The sequence below is a fragment of the Lactuca saligna genome, chromosome 6 (assembly GCF_052625555.1).
Source record: "Lactuca saligna cultivar CGN05327 chromosome 6, ASM5262555v1, whole genome shotgun sequence".
NCBI classification, from domain to species: domain Eukaryota; kingdom Viridiplantae; phylum Streptophyta; class Magnoliopsida; order Asterales; family Asteraceae; genus Lactuca; species Lactuca saligna.
In genome coordinates this window covers 178878431-178894642 of record NC_136422.1, presented here as the reverse complement: position 1 = coordinate 178894642, position 16212 = coordinate 178878431, and the positions used below count along the sequence as shown (strand labels likewise).

Genomic DNA, 16212 nt, shown 5'->3' with positions numbered 1-16212 from the left:
CAAAGTTATGGAGGCTGAAATGATAAAGGGTTATAAGCTTATAAGGACACTTATATAGCACCCAAACCCTAAATATTATAGTTTTCTCCTGACGTGAGTACGCCCAGCGTACTTAGGTGTGCCTAGTATGCTCAACGTGCCCTTATATACACGCAATGTACTCCTCCTTTCCCAAAATTGTGCTATTTGCCATTAGGGCATCCCTTTGCCACTTCTTTCCAAACCAAGGGCCAAAATAACATAACTCAAAGTCCAAGGGACGAATTTGAAGTTACTTGAAAGATAAGGTGTTACAACTCTCCTCCAATTAAATTCGATTTCGTCCTCGAAATCATTTCTTACCATCCCCGACAGTCCAACATCTTGAGGGGCACATCCATAACCATGAAATACGAAGATCTTCCACGGTGACTAAACTCAACAGAATATTCCAATCCGAAGAAAATAAATCCATAATCCCACGCAGGCAATCCAACCTACATCACCTGAAAATCTACAATCCAAAAACTTGAAATTGGTCTGACTCCCCAACAGAACGCCCATACTAACCATCGCTAACTCTATTCCCTTTATTCCTTAAACGCACTACTCAACCCTCGAACCTGAGGTTCCTACCAGAAAACAGAACCACGGATCATACTCTGCTGCCGACAACTCTTTACTGGACAAAAGAGATTTGATAACCCTTCTAGGGAAAGCTAATATTGATGATAGAATTTCCTAGGATATGATGAACAATGGAGATAATGTAACACCCCAAAATCGGGACCCAAAAATTTTTGTTTGAAAATATATTACTTATAATAATATTCATTGAAAATAGCATTACAATTCCTTTCACCACAAAATCATAATTCATAAGTTTCTAAAACATTCCAATGAATAGTATAATATCAGAGTACCAATCCCAGGCTTCTCAAATGCGGAAATCATGTGCAAATGTGTGATGCACTGCTACCCGTCGGCTCCTTCCCCTTAGATGAAGAGGTACCTGAAACCAAAACTGAAAACCGTAAGCACAAAACTTAGTGAGTTCCCCCATCATACCCATACCAAATAATGCATAATCCTCGGTATCTTTCAACCGGTAACCGTTAGACATAGTCGGGAGCTGGAATCCCCCTCGGTATCTTTCAATCGGTAACTGGGAACTAACCTCCCCTTTGGTATCTTTCAATCGGTAATTGGGAGCTAACCTCCCCTTTAGGATCTTTCAACTGATAATTGGGGACTATCTCACCCGTACAACTGCTAACACACATTAAGCATAATAATCATATCAAGCACAATAATCATATCACATATCAATCCTAGATAATTATCACAAAGATAATCATCTATCCAAAACTTTCACTTGTGAGCCGGCATTGTGGTCGTAGACCCACCCCTACTAGAAGGAAAATCACCTCGAAGTCGTGTGGTGTCTGCACTGATCTCGGTGTGGAAATAGACTCTCCCCGAATCCTCAATCCCTACACGACAACTCTTCTAAGTTATCAATTCATACTCGTAACCCTTACAAGGGTCACTCAGTCCAAGTCAAAGTCAAAGTCAAATCCATGGTTAAAGTCAACATCTAGTTTACTCGACTCGTCGAGTGAGCCCGTCAACTCGTCGAGTCCTCCTATCCACAAAATGTCATAATCTCATCCCTACTCGTCGAGTCTAGCAAACGCTCGACGAGTTCGCCTTCAATAACACATTGGCAAATCTTCAACCAACTCGCCGAGTTCATCCTTGAAATCGCCGAGTTCATCTTCATCCATAAGAAGATGTTCAGTCTATGACTCGCTGAGTTCCCTTTGAACTCACCGAGTCCGTCTTTATGTGGCTGGGATATTGCCTTGAACTCGGCGAGCCTGTTCATATACTCGTCGAGTCCTATGATTTCCAGGTCCCTAGTGAACCTAAACAACTGGGGGGAACCTTTGATCTTAACAACTGGTCAAAAACAGAAAGGATTTGTCGGAAAATACACCCCGAATCGCCGAGTCCCTCTATGTCCAAAACTATACAGTCGATTATAAAGGGTCTTAACGCGTCAAAACCATAGATTTGGCCTCCTAGGGTCCATTTTATACATAAAGCTTCAAATTTTGTGTACATGCATAAGGACATTGCTCAAAAAGCCATAAAAAGAGGTCTACAAGATACATGGGTCTCTCATGGCCATAAAGTTGGCACCTTTATGCCATGAGAACCCTCCAAGGTCCAAGATTTATAGCCATAACTCCATATTGCATCCCACAACCCAAAAATGGCTTAGAATGCCCTAAATATACCAAAAACCAAGCCCTAAAGATGATTAAACACATGGAAAGTCAAGATAGAAGCTTTTTACCTTAAATGGGTTGGAAATGGGGCACAATTTATGGATCTTCTAGTTCAACTTGAACCCCCAAACTCCTTTCCTCTTATCAAGCTTCACAATCCACCAAAATGCACAAAAATGGCCTTAGAACACTCAAACAAGGCTAGGGTTTCAGGATAATGTCTTCTGTAAGTATACAGGATGATGGAGGCTGAGATAAGTTATTTAAATAAGGTGAAAACCCTCAAATTTAGGGTTTCACTCGAACAGCATCTACTCGATAAGTTGGTCTCCCGACTCGTCAAGTAGGTCACTTAAACTTCTCGCGGATCACAAGTCTACTTAATGAGTTGGGCCCCCAACTCGTCGAGTCCTAGAGAAAATATAAGAATTACTTGAATTAAATACATACCAGGAAACAGGTGTTAAAGACAACCAGGAGATGAACCTTTTTGTACCGACCGACAATGCTTCTTTTAACTCTTGAACCAATATACCCATCATTGCCAGCTTATAACCACCAACACCCATGACTGGCCTGTTCAGCCTCAGGCTAGAATACCAACAAGTCGAATCCAACTAACCATCGGGTTGAAATTCTGAGGGTTTGTTGGCCTACCGCCGCAACCCTACCGCTCCCCCTGAGCCTCCGTGCCTACGACTTACTGTCGGTTCACACTGGGTATCTTGGCCTACTACATAGAGCAGGACTGCCTTAACCCTCCCAACATAATGTGTCGCCATAGACAATAAGGTGAAAGATATAACCTGATTCCCAAAACTTGAAAGACAGGGACATTCTAACACAACAACCCTCAATTCTACCATCGACGATATCACGCCTTTCTCCTGAAAGTCACGACTCGCACCGCCAATCAAAAGATTCCCTAATTACCATACTGACTTCCAGGGTTCATGCCTCGCACGGATACACTCACGATTTCCAGTGCGAGTTTCCACTATAAGCCATCTCGAAATGGCCATCCATGAATCCTCCCCAAGTTTCCGATTGGAGATACCACAAATCATACAGAAAAGATCCTCAAACAGGTTGATAGAAAAATTCACCTAGAACCAAATCATATGATGTACTAATACCTAAATAATACTTAACTCTCGGGTTTTCCATTACTATCCACTGATGCGACGAGCAAAGATGATCAACCAAAAATTTCCATGTTACAACCATTTCTATCAGCTCAGGTTTACCCCCACCTGAATAACCACTCGGGACATCATAAAGAGCTCTATGACTTGTGACATCATAATCAATTTCCAATATTGAAAGTCAAAATCCTAAAAACAACTTGCAAACCAATAGAAATACAGAGAAATCATTCCACAGATTCATTTTGATACCTGATTGGCACTCACAACGGCCCTTATCCAAGCTAACTGATTTATGCCTTCTCCGACTATAATCCTGACCATGTACGATTCACTTATAGAACAAGTTGTTACCCAACAAAACCTTACGAACCCATGGTCGCACCTAACCCGAGGATAGGATAACGATTGAAATCTTGACCCAATTCGAAAGCTACAACCCAACATAACCATGCATATTCTTAGAGAAACCCAACCCTCATCCAAAAGGAAAGGTTTCCCAAGATAAAGCAACACACCACTTCCATAAATAACAAAAGACATCCACATCACCGATCGAAACAAGATCACATACTTAATCAAGACTTCACGGATCCTACCCACACGAAACTTAGCCCGAGAAGACTTCCAAGGCGATCTCAAAGGTTGCCAAACCCGAGTCTGCTATGAATAGAAAATCCACTCTACCATTGAGGGCGAACTTACCTAAGGACCAAGGGAAACATAAGCACATTGTATTGGAAGGTGGGTGATGCATTCCTTGTATTAAGTATCGCCTCTTGAATCCTTCGAGGAATTCCCGCTGAAAGATGACTCAATGACCAATGGTTGAGGACATATTAACACCTAAACCAGAGAATCACAAACCCACCTGGAGCTGAACATACCCGCTTCTGGAGAGGTTCACTGATCAATATCTACCCAATAATATGAAAACAACAGTCCGAACAGTAACCGACAAATCCTTCAATGCCTGATACTCAACTTGAGAACTCCCAATTCTTCCCCACTTAGGGCTCTAACTACCATTCAATGACTCACAACTCAAACCGACTCAACCAGGTACGATCATTCCTGACCATGGAATGAATAACATACGGAAAATGATCCTCCCGCTACAGATCATTCGGAACCCAAGAGAAACCTGAATTTCAACTGAAGACTTTCGTTATACATAATGGCATATAACGAACCCCACTCATTAAAAAATAGCAGGAAGTCGACTTACCCAATCCAGCAAACCTCCAACACAATACATGTAACATCCCAAAATTCATGATTAAACATTCTATTTTTAAATAAGTTGTTATAAAGACCAATAATATAAAAATGTTCATAATATCATCCCATGTCAAAATCAGTATATCAATAATCAAAACATGTTATTATAAAACAATATCAGAGTGTAATCCCAAAGATCTCATATGCGGAAAACATAGTGTGATGCGCTGAGATCGATCTGACTCCTTTCCTTTGAAAACTTGAAACCAAAATTGAAAACCGTAAGCATGACGCTTAGTAAGTTCCTCCATCATACCACATACTATACAATAAACATACTTCCAGACATATCTGGGTGCCCGACCTACCCTGATGAGCATATTCGGGTGCTCAACTTACCCTTGTCAGGCATATTGGGGTGCCAGACCCACATCTGTCAAGCATATTTGGGTGCTCGACCTACCTTGCCAGGCATATCTGAGTGCCTGACTTACCTTCCGGTTTATTTCAATTGGTTACTAGGACTATTTCAATTTCTACCACTACCATATAATAACATAGCATAACATACTTTTAGGCATATATGGGTGCCCGACCTACCCTGTCGGTTTATCTCAACCGGATCCGGGGACTAGTCCCCATCCTACCACTATCACATAATATCATAGTATACTAGCACAAATAGTGTAACAGATAGTAGCATACCAGATAGTTATCTCAAAGACAATCATCTATACTATAATCAACTACTAGTAGGCCGACATTGGTGTCTTCGGCCCACTCCTACTGGAAGGTAACTCACATCACAATGTTGAACTCCCGCAGACAAAACTCTAGCTGCTAGATGACAGATTCCCAAAATGTCAACATCAAAATAACACCCACTTAATAAGTCATGTTTGGGGTAAAGGACTACTTTACCCCCAACTTAGCTTGATTCAAGCCCAAGGCCCAATCCAAAGGCCCAAAAGTCAAACAATGAACCAAAGCGCAACATGTGGCCCAATTTTCCAAATTGGGCCCAAACCCTTACATGGTCTTACCCTAAGGCTCAACCATTTATTCTAGTCCAAACATTCGACATTTCAGTGGTCCAACATCTCATAATCATCAAGGCCCAATTATGGGCCATCTATGGTCTAATTTTCTAAATTGGGTCCAAACCCCTCACATGGGCCTTACCCTAAAGCCCATTTAATTATTCTAGTCCATATGCTTGTTCTTGGATGGCCCATCATTAGCCCAATCACCAAAACCCAATAGTAAGGCCCAAGCAAAATTAGGGTTTTCACATAAAATAACGATTAGGGTTAAGTGTTTCTTACTTAACCCATTAAGGACTTAATCCATTAAGTCCATCACTCAACTAGATAAATCATATGGTGTGATTGAGTGTAATTTATAATTCAATTCCAATGGCCCAAAACGTGGGTCCCGATAAGTCCAAATTAAAATCTCCAAGATTAGGGTTTTCTAAACCCTAATTAGGGTTTCCAACCCAAAACACACCAATTAGGTACAAAGGCTAAGTCTTTAGATCACTTAGGGTTTCATTAGGTCAACTAGGGTGAAATGAGTCGGGCACCACCCATTACAACCTCGGGTAGTGGTGGTCAATGATGGCTTACGGCGGTAGCCACCACCTAATGGTGGTGGTTATGGCTCTAGTCCAATTATGTCCAAGCATCACCAAAGTAAACTAAACACAAGCAAAAGCACACTACCACCCAACATGGCGGCAGAAGGCGGCAGCCACCACCTTACGGTGGTGGTTATGAATTTCTTGATTATTCCGGTCACCAATTACAATAATACAACACAATATCCCTAAAATAAACACACCCAATACGTTAACCCCCCCCCCCCCCCCCACACACACACACAACCACCCTTGTCGTGGTCGGCGGTGGTACAAGGTGGTGGTGGTGGCGGCTTTTCTCGCGAATTCCGGCCAAACAACCCCACACACTCATAGTAGAAATACACACGTTTTTTGTTTGCAAAATGGACCCAGCCACCCACCTGGTGGCCTTTGGCGACGACAGTAGCATGAATGACGGCAATAGCAACGACTAATGGTGGTGTTGACGGTGGCAACCACCTTGGCCGGCTGCCATGGTGGTTATTCACGACTCCTTCTCGACAAAAAGCCCACACACACATGCATCCACATCGCAAGCCATGAACACTACCACCATTTCACTGGAATATACAATGAGCTCATTAACCCACGAGACGTCATGATTGAGCTAGTATCCGACGTATCGTGTCACCGGACATCAAGTCCAAGCTATACGTTTTTAGTTCATGATTGAGCTAGTATCCGACGTATCGTGTCACCGGACATCAAAATAGCTCCCATTATATATGGTTGAGCTAGTTTTCTATTATTGTTCACATTATAATAATATACATTGTATATAGATACAAGTCCAAGCTATACGTTTTTAAATCTTGAGAAATAGAATACATTCACTCTCGCTAAAGCTTTCTACTCTCTAATTTGTTATTCTTTTCACCAGCAAAGAATCCAAAATCCTCGATTAATCAATTTCACTACAAGAAAATTTCAATTTAGCTACGGAAAAATGCTACAAAATCATATTTTGTAGCTATTTTGCTACGAAATATACTACAAAATGATTTTCCGTAAATTTTTTGTTACGGAAATTTGTACGAAATAAAATTCCGGAACTAATTACGGAAAATTGTTACGGAATTGTAATCGGTAATTAGTTTACTATCGAATTTGCTACGAAATTAAAATACATAGCTATTTTGCTACGAAAATTACTACGAAACTAAATTCCGTAGCTATTTTGCTACAAAATGATATTGCGTAGTTATTTTGTTACGAAATTTAGTTATAGAATTGAATTACGTAGCTATTGTGCTACGAAGTGAAATGTCATAGCTATTATGTTACGGAAATTACTACGAAACTAAATTTCGTAGCTATTTTGCTACGAAATTTAGTTATGGAATAGAATTTCGTAGCAATTTTTCTACAAAGTGATATTTCATAGATATTCTGCTACGAAAATTACTATGAAACTAAATTTCGTAGCAATTTTGCTACAAAATGATTTTCCATAACTATTTTGCTACGGAATTTAGTTATGGAAACGATATCCATAACTATTTTGTTACGTAATGAAATTCCATTGCTATTATGCTACATAAATTTGATACAAAACTGATTTACATAACTATTTTGCTACAGTGGAAAAATCCATAGCTCTTTTGTTACAAAAATTTCTACGAAACTATGTAGCCACTTTGCTACATAATGAAACTTCTTAGCTATTTACCATTATCCTTAATGTTTTTTTTAAATATTTGTAATTCTTTTTACTTTTAATTTATAAAAATAGAAAACACACCCCACATTTACCATAACCACCACCCATCCCGCTTTCACCTACGCTTTCTATTTGAACATGTAAATAATAAGAAAAAAATGTTCATTGTTTTATTTGTAAAGAAATATAAATATAAATATGATTTTTTATTATAATATTTTATTGAACAATAAAACAACATACATTTGAATCATGCATTTTCTCAACCTAAACTTATTAATACATCCGGATTCTTCATTTTAACATTCAATGAAGGTAAAAGTTCTTCGATGCAGGAAATCATAGCTTGAAAATAACCCTATAAAAGAATTAAATAAATGAATAAATAACTTAAAAAAGTTGTATATATTTATCAAATTTATGCTCCCCTTGTCTTGCAAAGTCACATTTTATAACATACATACCAGATTGTATTTAATTGAAATTTCTAATGAAGCATTAGATTTTGTAAGTAAACATGTCTTTAGTACGACTTAATTCAAAAAACAAAAAAATAATGAAATTCACCAAAAAAATAAACGAAGTTGGGCTTATATATTTCCTCTTTAGAAGCGGCTACGTGATATGTAAGCAAATGAATTCTTAGCGCAAATTGGTAAAATCACATGACCAAATTATACTTCCTCCCCAAATCAAACATTTAACCTTCCGCCGATCACATCTCTCCATCTCTCAACTTGTCGCCGTCCTCAACCTCCCAATTACGCTGATCGCTGATGCTAACAAGCAATCTCTTTAATCCTCCATTTATATAACAATCCGATTTCAAGTGGTTTTCTTTCTAATCTTCTATCATAAACTACTTTCCCATTGGTTCAGAATGCTCAATACAAAAGAATTTGCTAAAAAATCTCCAGATCTTTGACTGCAGTCGGGATTTCAAACAAGAAGGATACTACAGGTTTGCCATCCATCTACTTATCTATTTGATTAATTCTCATAGGATGTTGCAGTTAACCTGTGTTTATATTGCATCTATGTATGTATAGGTTAATCATAGGCGGGACTTTTGCTCATTATTTTGCCCTATTTCCTCATTCGTCATTCTGCGGTTTTCCCCAGTCTCAACTAACGCCATTATCGACCGAACTTCACTCTATAGGGAGCTTCTCTCACTCTTTTTTGATCTGTCATTTGGCGCTTGCTCCATCAATCGGTAGATTTTTCTCGATCATCTTCCTCCCTACCAGGTAACATTCTTCTCTTTTATGTTTCCTCCATTTTCTCCTTCTATCATCCAATGACCTAAAGGATCTGTTGATCTATCCATTGAATTTGAGGCGAGTTAATGTTATGTTAATTCTACCAATCCACACACGCAGCTGGATTCAAGTTTTTATTAGTGAATTTGATTGCATTTAATGCGAATTGTGGATTTTGACTAGATAAATAATGAATTATTGATGCAACTTTACTGTCTGAGCATCATAGATTAATTAAGTTAATTTACTTCAAGTTACATCATTAACCTTCATAGGTTTTATACTCATGTACAAGTACTATATAAAGAGAGTTATGGATTAATGTGATCTAGTATTTCTTTATAGTCCTTTTTTATGTTTTGTACACGAGTTATGAATTTTAATGATCTTGCTTAAACTATTCTAATTTTTGTACACGAGTTCAACTTGATCATAGTTCTGTCAAGGTCTAGATGATATTCTCTCTTTTCAATTCATTTTTTGATTTGTTTTATTTGTTTTTCTAGTGCAAATCTTAGCTTTGCACTAATCACTTCACACAAGTTTTAGGATTGAAAGACATACGATTTCTTTTATATACTAATATTGTAATACATAGTTACCAAAAGAAATACATTAAAAATGTGTCAAATTTGAGCAAGTAGATAATAACCGTTTACATTTTCCACAAATCATCAATCAAGTCTTATGCTTTTATTTTCAACTAAATTGTTAGGTCTATTGATGGCAATCAATACACAAAAGGAAATGAATAAAATAAAATAGAGAATTAAAGTGTAAAAAGAGGCGAAAGACCATAATGCCCCGAGATGGCAAGTATTCCACCATGAAGATAAAGTAAACAAATGATGTTCACTCAACCCAATTTTGGTTATCTTTATGGAATAATGTCCATCTCTAACATCTGAGATAAAGTGATACTTGCCATTGATTTTAAAATAGTGTTTGAAGTGAGTTGCTTATGGTTTTCTTGAGTTTGCAAACATGCTTTTTAATGAATATGTTTTATTATTATTTTTTATAAGCAAGGTTGTAGGATTTGTGCATATCTTTGTTAGATGACTATGTATCATCTTTAACTTTCTTATGTCAATCTTGTTAGTCTATTAACATCTTGTGTGAAATGCACTTTTTCTGCCTATCTTTGAACTTTGATGAATACATAGTGGAGTACTTGTATTTTGATATATAAATTATTATAATGTTTATGTTGATAACTTTTATAATGTATCATTGGTTGATAGGGGCTTTACTGAATTAGGAGATTCTACTTACCAACAACTTTGCAATGAGATCACATTTCATTTAATGATTGTTCCAAACAAGTAAGCAACACATACTTCCTTATTCTCGTTTGTGAAAAAGACATAAATCCCTCCTCACCCTCATCATTGAAAAGAAATTAAGTTGATGAAAGTTTCTTCACAGGTCCTTGCATTGGAGTCTATATTGAGATCTGTTCAAGTACAGGAAAAGCACAAGCTGCATCTGGTAATTTACATACTACTACTCATATTATACTTTAGACCCTGCAAAAGACATTAATGGACCGTTTAAATGACCTGCTTAGTAACAAAAAGTATCAATTTTTGTCAAGGTACAAAATTCTTGTATAATTGAAGCTATATTTCCATTGATTGAATGTCTAAGTGACCCCTGGTATCACAACATCATCCGGATAACATTGGTATTACACCACTACTAAAAAGAAACAACACTCAGGCACTTCGAGTTAGCTATCTACATCAAGTAATGTTTGTGATTTCATCATTAAATGATCATTTATTTTGACTTAATGTATTGACTAGAATATATTTTAATATACTTTCCTTAGATCCAGAAAACATATCCAAGGTATCATATTGACTTAGTTGTGATACCGGAGGAAAATATCACAAATTAAAAAGTCGGTAGATTTACAATCTACTAGGAAAACTGTCAAAGTAAAACAAAATGGATTTCATACAAAAGATTGAAATTTAATCAAGTTGATTTTGTAAATTTCATTTTTATGATATTTTCAACTTTAGAGCATATATTCATTTTGCAGGTTTTGCCATTTTGGTCGAGCATATGTGGCTATTTGTGTGTACACCGCGGTTCAAATTTAAACTGTTGACTGTATTTGTAATTAATATTCAGTTTTGATGGTTAGATACCCTTGTAGAAGAATTTTTGATGATATATTTGTAAAATTGATGTAACTATTAAATTCATATTTACTACATTTTTATATATTTTTATGAATATTATAATTGAAAATTTTGGATTTTGTTGAATATTTTTATCGTATTGAATTTGCTTTGGAATTCATTGCTACGGGACATGTTGTTGATGAACAAACAACTACGGAAAATTGTTATGGAACAAACGATTACGGAATTTGGTACGAAACAGATTACTACGGAATTCGCTATGGAACAAATGACTATGAAATTTGCTACGGAACAGATGGCTACGAACTTTGCTATGGAACAAAAATCTATTGAATTTGCTATGAAAAATAGCTACGGAATTTGCAATAAAACTAAAATTGCAACGAAATAGATGTTGAAACTATCATAGCAAAATTGCTATGGAATTATAATTCCGTAGCTAAACATTTTGCTACAAGAAATAAAGCTACGGAGTCTAATTGATATATTGCGTAGCAAATTCCGTAGTTATTCAACTTTAGCTACGGAATTTCAGCTTTTTGCTATGAAATTTTTCCGTAGCTAAATTGGAATTTTCTTGTAGTGTTTGTTTCCTCCTTGCATATAACCCCAGGGTATTCTCTTACGTTGAATTTCATGTATGGAGATTAACCACTTAAGCACTAAACACAACGGAACCCCATGAAAAAAAAAAAAATACAACACTCAATACTTTGCCGATGGTATATGATCCAATGAAACGTCTCCATTCATGAGAGCCAATGTTTGCATGTCAGGTGCAAGCTCTGACACACTCCAAACTTTGACCGATTTATCCAAACTGCCACTATAAACCTTCCATCTTCCCTTACCGCCGTCTGACTCCGCCTCCCGCACCACCGCCAGACACTTCACCGGTCCAGAATGGCCAGTCAGCACCGACAAGCATGTATGGATAATCCCCTCACTCCTCCATACACATATCATTTTATCAGCTGATCCACTGAACACCAGATTACCAGCAGCCGAAAGACATAGAACCGCTAACTTGTGTCCATTGAGGACGCCACCATGAGCCAACTCGTTTCCTCCTTCCCAGAAGTTCACTATTCCATCCGATGTCCCGCAATACACAAACGAGCCTGTACTAGACGCTGTTAATGCCGTCACAGCACTATCTTGATTAAATAGAGTCTTCACGAAGATATGCTTCATCGATCTTCCTTTCCCTTCACGTTTCCAGACCTTCACAGACCCATCTGCAGATCCCGTGAACACATACCCTTCTACGGTGGAGATAACAGAGTTCACTGCATCATCATGCGCCTTCACGGTCTGCAAACATCTTGAGTTTGACGTTTTCCATACTTTAAAGGTCCTATCCCATGACCCTGAATAAAGCAACCCTGCTTCTTCATTCATGCTAAGACAAGAAATGGCATCACAGTGTTTGACCCAAACTGCAGTGTGCCATGGGTTTACTGAACTTTTAAGGATCGCAAAGAACGAGGGGTAGGTGCCCACACGATTGTAAAGGGTTGGCTTCCTACGGCTTGGTTTCCATACACGAACTTTTCCATCTTGATGTCCGGTGAAAATCTTTCCATTGGATATGATAATCGCCTTCACCAATCCACTGTTGGATTTAAAAGCTGCAAACTCGTTCATGTTCTTCCATACACGGACATTCTTGCTGTCTGAACCTGTGTAAAGAAGATCATCACAGGCTGCGAGTGAATAAATATGGCCTTCTTCACGTACCAAGGAGCCAACAAGACCATTTTTAGGACAATTTGGATCGTCAATGTTAGAGCTTGACCATGCAGATGGAAGGAAAGGAGTACCCTGGTTCCATGGTGACTTCATCATTGGTGAGCCCTCAATGCTTGTTCGCTGGGCATCATAGCCGGAAAAGTCGCTCCGCCGGCTGTTGAGTTCTTCATCCGTGTCTGAAAATGAGAACGAGAGGTTTGGATCAGAAAGCGTCCTTTGTTTAGGTAACCCTCCCGTACCTCCATTTCCATAACTTGTTTTCTGTTCTTTCATTATCTGTGAATTATGACTATGATTTCTTTTAACGATTTATGAAGATTCAGGTTTTTGAATTCTAACAATGGAAATCGAAACGATGAATAAAACTGAACAAATGCAATAGGAAAGATGGAACCGGTGGCCAGGAAAGAGATGGAATGTTTTTTTTGGCATGTATACGTACGTACACTTGCTTCTTACAATGGATGGGAATATGATGACATGTAATAATTTTAGGAGCTAAAACATTATCTAACGTTTGGTGAATAGAGAATTCCGGGGCTCCTTGAATTTGAGAAAAGAATCTAATGAAATAGAAATTGTTAGATACAACTTATATACATTTATATTAAGGGGGTTAATGAAAATATTTTCCGTTGAACTTTTTGAAATCGGATTAAAAAGTGTTTTTTTCTATAAAGTGGATGTTGACCTGACATATTTTTTCACCTTTATCTAAGACAACCGACATAGTATGTCATAACTATATTTGAAGCACATATGACACTCATATCATAGTTGATGTGGGGGTAATTGAATATGTGGTTGCCCATGTGTACTCATATAGATAATCCCTGCACGATCTTGGTATCGAAGGTGTTTGATGGAATAGGCTTTGCGGCATGGAAGAGATCAATGACTCTCACTCTTTCATGTAAGAACAAAATCGGTTTTTATTAATGGTTCTATGGAAAAGCCTACTATGATTCTAATCTATTTCAAAATTGGAACAGATAAACACTATTGTTATTAATTAGTTGGTTACTGAATTCAATGTCCATAGACATTGTCGAGAGTATCTTGTTTCTATCAACTACCAAAGAAATCTTGTCTAAAAAAAAATCAAAGGTATGAACAAGCTAAAGGAGCATTGATTTATCAATTTCAGAAACAATCGTTTTCCATTAATCAAGGATTGGAAAATTTCCCCACTTACACCAAAATAAAGAAACTATCTGATGGATAAGAATGATTCAAGAAATACCTAACTGTCCATGTCTTCTCTTCCTTTTAACTTGTTCTGCACCTAAGACGACAGTAACATTTCGTTCTATGACATCGGCCCTTTCATTCACCTAAAGACATTGAAGATACATAAAAAGGATGTTAACGATATGCTTGTTCATCCATCTGGGAAGTTGGTGTTGACAGCGGGGAGAGATTCGTGTTTAACTATGGTGAATTTGGTAAGAGGAAGGAGGAGTTTCTGTTGTTGCTTGGGGAAAGAAGCTTCCTTTTGAAATTTTGAAATTTGATTGTAATGGTGACAAATTCTTTATGGAATAGATGAGAAAATATACATGCATGAAGCAGAGGATGCAACCTGGTTTCTTGAATTGGAATCTAAGAAAAAAGTTATTGGCATGGCTTATGACATGGCTTATGACATGGAAAGGAACTTATTTACCCCTTCAAAATCTCCACATGGATCTTTTAAACCCCACAAATTGCACCTTATACCGCTAGAGCCAGAAAACAACGTCGAAGAGTTTTTAGAGAAATGACTTAAGAGCCCAACCAAGTTTCCAAACAGTTCAAAAAGCTACAATCATGTTATGTCTGTTCAGAAAAACCCAACAAACTTAACATTTATCTAAAAAAAAACTCAACTATGTTACATTTTTATTCAATTCTATGGAAGTTATCATATTGGAAAAATGACTTTTAGGACCAACGAAGTTTTAAAACCGTTTAAAAAAACTTCAATCATATTTTGTCTGTTAAAAAAAAACTCAATGAATTTAACATTTTGAACAAACAAAAAATGATTTGGATTTTTGAACGGTTTGGAAATTTCGTTGGGTTTTTGTAGAAAAAAGGTTAAGTTCATTAGGGTTTCTTGAACAGACAAATTATGATTGAGATTTTTGAAACGTTTTGAAAACTTAGTTGGGCTTGTAAGTCATTTTCCGGGAGTTTTTAAACCAATTTGAGACACTATGATGGGCAACAGTGACATTAATTATGGTTTTCCTTGGCTCTAACTAGTATCATGTGATTCAAAACTCATCGATGTATTTCTTGTTGTGAGTGTGTTTTCCTTGGTAAACTATTTTAAAGAACTTTTTAGGGTTTTCCACTACTAAATAAAGAGCCCATTTCCAATGAACATTTTCATCGAAAATCTGTCAATAAATGGCTTTTTCAATGAATTTTCTTAGGAACTACAAACAGATTTTTTCGTCAAAAATTTACTGACATACATAGATCACCAGTGGACTTATTATCAATAGATTACCAAAGAACCTGGCTTGGCTACATTTGACCATTTCCAACAGAGTTATTTAGATCGCCTTTGACTATTTTCATCATGTGTAATCTAGGTTGACAAATATTGAATTTTCCTACAGATTTTTGAAGGACTTTTTTTAGTTTTTAGTGTCGGATTTCAACCAGTTTAGCCACTAAACTTAGCCACTAAACTGACTTTTTTTTTTAACAATAGTTTTAAAAAATATATATATCCAAAGTTTTCTACTCAAAATGCAGAAAAAAAAAAAAAAAAAAAAAAAAAACTCAATACGTTAAACATATAATAATATTCATTTTTAACCACAAAACTAATAGAAAATACAATAAAAGTTGTCTAATAGATTATAAATGTCAAATACAATTACAAATGTTTAACTAAGTGTTAAAAACATAAAACTAATAATTATTTGGTGGATTACCAGATGAGTTGAATTATCTCATAAAGGTCATCAATTGTTCTCTAATTTGAGTAAGACTCTTATCTAGTTGAGCTTGTCATTGGTGCATTTGCAAATTTTGCTGAGTTTGTCTTCATTCTATCTCATTTTCCATACCAAGTTGAGTTTGTTGGATGGTTTGTTCCAAGCTTG

The 16212-nt window shown here is 36.9% G+C and overlaps 1 long non-coding RNA gene and 1 pseudogene across 2 annotated transcripts; one reads left to right on the top strand and one right to left on the bottom strand.

The window, feature by feature from the left end:
* The first annotated feature begins 8566 nt into the window (after positions 1 to 8566).
* On the top strand, positions 8567 to 11482 carry LOC144999845 (uncharacterized). 2 transcript variants are annotated; one of them, XR_013661016.1, is made up of 6 exons: positions 8567 to 8902; positions 8991 to 9191; positions 10448 to 10528; positions 10632 to 10694; positions 10801 to 10952; positions 11254 to 11482. It is a non-coding gene; the product is annotated as an uncharacterized LOC144999845 (long non-coding RNA). The 2 variants fall into 2 exon arrangements; XR_013661015.1 differs by lacking the exon at positions 10801 to 10952.
* A 438-nt stretch (positions 11483 to 11920) lies between these two features.
* Positions 11921 to 13546, bottom strand: LOC145001620 (protein JINGUBANG pseudogene; annotated as a pseudogene).
* Positions 13547 to 16212: the final 2666 nt, after the last annotated feature.